Source organism: Dipodomys merriami, unplaced genomic scaffold (assembly GCF_024711535.1).
Source record: "Dipodomys merriami isolate MVZ:Mamm:240054 unplaced genomic scaffold, mDipMer1.0.p SCAF_104, whole genome shotgun sequence".
In the NCBI taxonomy this organism is placed as follows: domain Eukaryota; kingdom Metazoa; phylum Chordata; class Mammalia; order Rodentia; family Heteromyidae; genus Dipodomys; species Dipodomys merriami.
Window position 1 is genome coordinate 221,957 of NW_027202316.1, and position 6,902 is coordinate 228,858.

Genomic DNA, 6,902 nt, shown 5'->3' on the forward strand with positions numbered 1-6,902 from the left:
AACAGTACTGCATAAACAAATAAAAAAGCATTTTTGTCTTTGAAAACTGAAGATTTGAATATTTACAAGTATTAAAAATATCTGAATTTTCAATGTTTTCCTCCTTTACTGTCCATGTGAATGACCAAGCGCAGTAGTACCACACCATTTCACATGGCATTTTCAGATGTGGCCATAGCAGCCATATTTTTCAGTTCTAAGACTCTCACTTTTCTGGTCTTGGCTCATAAATCTCCACCACTCAGAAGTATTCCCAGGAAAAGTTGTCCTTTTGCCCATAATACAACAAATTCCACAAAGGCAATATCTACATCTGATTCACCACTATATCTTCACAGTCTGACTAACACATAATTATGAAATAGCATCTGACTGAATGAATGAATGAATGAGCAAACATTTTAATTTTTACTTTTTGTCTGTCGTGGGGGCTGAACTCTGGGCCTGGGCGCTGTCCCTCAGCTCTTCAGCTCAAGGCTAGTCCTCTACCACTTGAGCCACAGCACCACTTCTGGCTTTTTCTGCTTATGTGGTACTGAGGAAGCGAACCCAGGCCCTCATGCATGCAAGGCAAGCACTCTACCACTGAACCACATTTTAATTTTTTAAAGAAATGGTTATTATGCCAAAAATTTAAGCCCAGTCATACCTATTATTTCCTTATCTTTAAATAACTGTGGCACATCACCAAAATACATGGTAATTACTAACCATGCACAGTCTTTCTTTCATTCTTTCTTTTGTTCTTTTGAGACAGGTTCTCAATTTGTAGCCTATGCTGGCTTCAAAGTCAAGATTCCTCCTGACTCACTGCTGGATTTACAAATGTATGCACCCTAGCCTGGCTACACGTAACTTTCTAAGCTTCTCATACAAAAGTCTAAGTGTCACAGTAGTTATCTTTCTCCAAAGTGAGAGATCTTCAAAGCAGGTTTCCTTTTTTAGTATGTACTTTATTGGTATATTTCATCCAAATTTATTTAATTGATGACATCCTTTGTTCTTGGTTAAAGAGAGATGGTAAAATGTATGTTATTCTGACACTGCATAAGGAAGTATTTTACCTTGATAACTTTATAGTAAATCCTACTGGCAATAAAGGAGAGTCAGGAATTAAACGTGTGGTTTCAAGCCTCAATACTGCTACACTTTGATGACTTAATCATCTCCATATTAGCACAAGCCATGACATTTACTTTTCATTCCACATCACTGGTAAGCAAAAAATTAATCCACCCTACACAGAACTTCCTGGGGGCCATGTGCTCCTTGGGCAAGTGTGAAACCTAGAAAGGGCAGTGTGGACTTGCATCCTCTAAACCTGGAGAGAAGGGCCATTGGAAGAGGAATGCTCTGAGAACTCTCCCGGGGAAGACTAAGTCAAGTTGAGCCCATCTCCATAAATTAGCTAGACACCTCAGCTTTTCTCAGCAGCAGATTGTAACTGTCACCTAAACCCACAATGCTAAGGGATTCTATTCACAAGCACTTGGCAACCCTCCCAGGGGCTGAGGCCTCTGTCTATGAGGGGCCAGCCATATTTCAGATCCCCATAGTCACACTCTTTCCTGGTGATCTGAGGTCAACTATGGTCATAGGCTGTAACTCCAAGTCTTCCCTGATGAGTTTTACTATAAATGAAGATAGGTGGAGGTATTTGGATGGATGAAGGTAAACATGAAACAATGTGACCTAATGAAAAAATCAGTGAGTTTTAAAACTGGAAATTTAAGGTTCTATTCCTAACCAGCTATATGAGTTTGTACAGTTACCAGACCTCGCTGTCTCACTTTCTTTACCTTCAAAACATTAGGCTGGGAGGTGGCCGCTGGTGGCTCACGCCTGTAATCCTAGCTACTCAGGAGGCTGAGATCTGAGGATCACAGTTCAAAGCCAGCCTGACCGGAAAGAACATGAGACTCTTATCTCCAATAAACCACTAGAAAACCGGAAGTGGTGCTGTGGCTCAAGTAGTACAGCGCTCTCCTTGAACTGAAGAGCGCAGGGACAGCACCCAAGCCCAGAGTTCAAGCCCTACTACCGACAAAACAAAAACAAAAAACATTAAGCTGGGAATGAGAAACATAAGCTCAGTGGTAGAGTACCTGTCTAGTATTGTAAGGCCCTGGGTTCCAACTCCAGCAGTACGAAAGAATAAAAAAAAAGTAATGGGGATATTGTAAATAATTTTCACAGCTTTTAGATCCTAAAATTCTAGAAAGTTTCTCATCCACTATTGAAAATCAATTACATAAGTGCTCATGGACTATAAAGACTTTGAGTCTTACTACTTTGAAGTCCTTTGGGTTGGGTGCACCTATCTCATTAGCAAAGGTATATCAAAATATTGGGAGGGCAATTAATGCTGAGAAACACTCATCTCCCACAATAGAGAAAGAAAGAAGTTGGTGCTATCTTTGAAAGGTAATTTTGCATATTTACCACAAGTCTTTTTAAGGTCACAACTTTTGACATAGTTCACCATAGAAATGTCTGTAGTGTAGTCACTTGAAAATCAGAAGCACTATGACCACTGTATTCAAACTAAATAAGCATTTAAGTTATCACATTCTCTACAACAACTGATAATATTTAATGACACAGGACAATTTTCATGTTATAATATTAATTATAAAAAGCAAGATGAAACACTAAACAAATTGCATGATCATAATTATGTGTTATATATGTTCTACATTGTTATTCATAAATAAGACTAGGAGGTTAGATAATCTGTGAATAGTGGTTATTTTGAGATATATTTTCTTATTTGGTCTCTTGATATTTCAGATTCTCTATGACACTATGCAAAAATTATAGTCAAAGGAAGTATTAGTATAAATATAAGACTCAAGGATATAAAGCAATGAAAGTTTTGGCAATCACCAACTTGTTCTATCTACTAAATACATTAGGCATTCAGATGGAAGAATATCAGCGTGGGCTAGGATGGGGAATGAAAGAGTCCTAAAGGGGTTCATCTGACAGGTCCTTATCACACAAACAGAATTTGGATAGAAAGACTAGTACTTAATCCACAGGTTTTAAAGGCAGATTTCCTATATTCAAATCTTAGCCCTACCACTTTACCTGCCATATGGGATGTTTCAGTTTTCTCATCTATAAAATGGTGCTGCTATCTTTCTGTGTCGAGTTATTCTGATGAATAAACCAGTTCATGAGAAAAGACTGAAGGACAATATGTGCCTAAATATACACAGTAGGTACAGTATATAAGTGCTAACATAATCAAAAGGGGTTTTAGGTAACAACATATTTCACCCTTTTGCTAATTCTTACTATGTATAAGATCCACACAATGGCCTATCACACCCAATTTACAGATGAGCAAAGAGGGCCAAATTACCACGTGATCCCAGCAAGTTTGACTCTAGTTCCCAGGCTTCTACCATGGTGCCATCCTGCAGGGAGTAGTAAACATTCTCACCTGAACACAGGAGTTCCTCTTGAAAAGTACAGGAAATACCACTGACAGAGGGTGTCCAACTGGTAATGAAATCTAATCAAGGGAATTAAACTCTAATTCCTTAAGCAATTAGACGTTCATAAAGAACTCTGAACAAAGCTGTAGGACAAAGTATGAATTTAAAGAAATGAGCCCCAGTAGGTAAACATAGGCTGCGCTGGCTGTAGGAAGACAAAGAAAGAAAAGACAGAGGCAGAGAATGACAATATATAGCTATTATAGATGAAGCAGGTGCTGTGTTGATGAGGGATCAGGCAAGTGACAACAAAGAGCACACAAAATTGAGCCAATCAAAACCACTTTCAAAGGAAGATTAAGAAAAACTACAAATAAAATAGTGGGAGCAAAACAGGGCTACGGTACATGCTGGTGGGATCTCATAATCCACTCATGGTGAGACAAGCAAGGTTTCTGTATATTTCATCCAACTTTTTATGCAATTAACTTAATTTTAGGACATTTTGGAACCTAACCCAATGGTGGTCGCAAGCAGAGCATCACAAATGAAGTAAGGCCTAGTGAGTGAAAGGCAGACTGCAGTAAGAGACAAAAGTGATGAACACAGAGGGCATAAACACCCATTGTGTAAAGTGGCCATTTACAGAACCAATATAAAGTCCACACTAATGGCTAACACTGACACAGAGTTGGATAACATCTCCTAGTACAAAGGCCTACTGATTTACCTCTTGTTTTAAAGAGGCAGCTGAGCCTGCCAACAAAAATATGTGATTGATCTAATTAGCACACTGAACTGAGGAAAACAGTGTGACAAACTCATATCCACTCAGGATTACTCCTTCCAGGACAAAGCCCTGTCCCATAAAAGCCCTATCCTTCAACCTGCACATTTGCATTCATTAAAAGGGGCACGGAGGAGCTTAATGAATATTATTGGATGGAGATGACACAGACATGAAACTCAAAAGAATGAGCTCTCAGGGTAGAAAAAAGGAAGAAACACGAAGGGCTGTATAAATGTATGCGCAGTGGCTAAACTCCAATTACCAGCTGCAGCCAGCAATTGCGCTATATTATCCCTGTGTTCACATTCCCACTTTCTGCTTAATGCTTTGTTAACAGAGCTGACAGTACTGCTCTCCACTCAGGGTTATTAGCACATACAAATCTGTTGAGACTCGCAAACTACTTCATTCAGTCAACAAATACGCCTGGGCATTTACTCTGTGCGGGTAAAAAAGAATTATCTAGTCTTTCGTTGCTAATGCAAGAGAAGGTCTATAAACCAGACAGGTGGGTTAAAAATAAATAAATATTCATGGGAAAGGAACAGCAACAACCTTGTGGGGGGCGGGGGGAGGGGAGTGACATTAACCTCCACCTAACAGTCTGCTGATCACACAGAGCTGCTGCCTCACTGGTGATCTTTAGGGGTAGTTCACACAAACACCCTTCTTTAGGGAGAAGACAACTTCACTGTCTCTCTCATGGATTCAGGGCAAAGTAAATAGAGTGTAAAGAAAGTTTTATACAGTTATTCGTACAAATTGTCTTGTGTCTTGCCTATTCTCCCTTCAGGGAAGCTCAGCATTTGGGAGGTAAGTAGATGTGGAAACTGGGGTCTGGAAGCCTGGGTGGAACAGGAATGCCTAAGCAGACCCAGGAAATCAAGGCCAACTCTGTGTATAGTGGCATAGAGCAGTGCACTGATCACATCTTCTATTCACTAAACCTTTCATTATTTTAAAAAACTACGACTTCATCTGAAATTATGGTAGCTTATTATCCCAATGATATGGCTTTTGGATACTTTTGAATTTGATAAATGAATCACCTTGATACTCTTGACCATGAGAAATGAATCATCTTGTATCTCCTAATATTGAATAATAGGCATGGGCTTATATGAGAAATCTTTCATTGAGAGAGAAAACAAAAACAGCGGAGGGGGGGGGGAGGGGGGGGCAGGGAGGGGGTGGTGGTTATGTAAGCATTGCGCGTGGAGCTGGGAGCCAATAGGAGGCCTCGGAGCCAATAGGAGGCCTAGGAGGCTCGTGCTCGCGCATGCAGGGTTGGGGGAGGGAGCGCAGGACTTGCAGGCGCCCTCAGCCTCGTCCATTGCTGCCACCTCCTCCAGCCGCTGTGGTGCTGCCTGTGTGCTCATTCGGTGCGGACCGGGGACCTCTTGTGTGAAGCGGCATCTGAGGAGACTGGCGCTCGCCATGGCCGAAGAAAAGCCCAAAGAAGGAGTCAAGACTGAGAACAACGATCATATTAATTTGAAGGTGGCGGGGCAGGACGGTTCTGTGGTGCCGTTTAAGATGAAGAGGCATACACCACTTAGTAAACTAATGAAAGCCTATTGTGAACGACAGGGTTTGTCAATGAGGCAGGTCAGATTCCGATTTGATGGGCAGCCAATCAATGACACAGACACACCTGCACAGGTGGAAATGGAGGATGAAGATACAATTGATGTGTTCCAGCAGCAGACAGGAGGTGTCTACTAAAAAAGGGAACCTGCTACTTTGCTCCAGAACTTTGTTCTTATAGACCAAGAATACATTCTTAATTAGAAAACTGCAATTTGGTTCCACCACATCCTGACTACTACAGTATAGTTTGCTCTATTCTTTCATTTTCCCCTTCCCCATTCCTTTATTGTACATAAAGTAACTGGTGTATGTGCACAAGCATATTGCTTTTCTATTTTCTTTTTCTTTTCTTTTAAACTAAATGGCCAATGGTATATTTTGATTAACATCAAATGGAGATGGGATGGGGAAAAATACTGGTCCTGTGAAAATATCCCCCTTCTCCATTCGTGGCATGCTCATTCAGCTTTTATCTTTATATTTCAGTAAGTTATTTTGCTCTCACTGTTTTAACAAACAAAAAACAAAAAACAAAAATCCTTGCATACCTTGTTTGATTGGAGAATTTTAATGGTTTCATTTATCATTGTAAAACCAAGGACAATTTTATAACTTTTTTGTACGTAGCTGTTACATGTAGGGCAATCTGTCTTTAAGTAGGGGTAAATTACTCTTTAAAAAAATCCTAGATAGTTTACCCTTCAAGTCAAGCATCTTGTTGTTTAAATAAACTTGTTTAAAATGAAAAAAAAAACAAAAACAAAATGTTGATTTTACCATAACCATTCTACTGAATTATAACTCTCCTGACCACTTCAGATTCTATTTCTAACCCCATTTTCCACTTGTAGTTCCTGCTGTGTTCCCTTCAGGACACATTTCCTCCTAAGACAGTGCTACACTGGAATGTTTCATTATCCATGGTACTCCCCTTCCTCCCCCACCTCAGATGCCCCAAGTCTCTCCCCTCAGTTACATATATTCAGTATATTTGCTTTTGTACTATCCACTCCACTGTCATTCCCCCAAAGTAGCTTTATTTCCCAGGGTACAATATTTGGGTGTGACCTTTTCAAAGC

The 6,902-nt window shown here is 40.1% G+C and overlaps 1 pseudogene across 1 annotated transcript; it reads left to right on the forward strand.

Annotated features, from left to right (window-relative positions):
• Positions 1–5,553: 5,553 nt before the first annotated feature.
• Positions 5,554–6,144, forward strand: LOC138810585 (small ubiquitin-related modifier 2 pseudogene; annotated as a pseudogene). Its single transcript, XR_011367181.1, has one exon. The product of XR_011367181.1 is annotated as a small ubiquitin-related modifier 2 pseudogene (transcript).
• Positions 6,145–6,902: the final 758 nt, after the last annotated feature.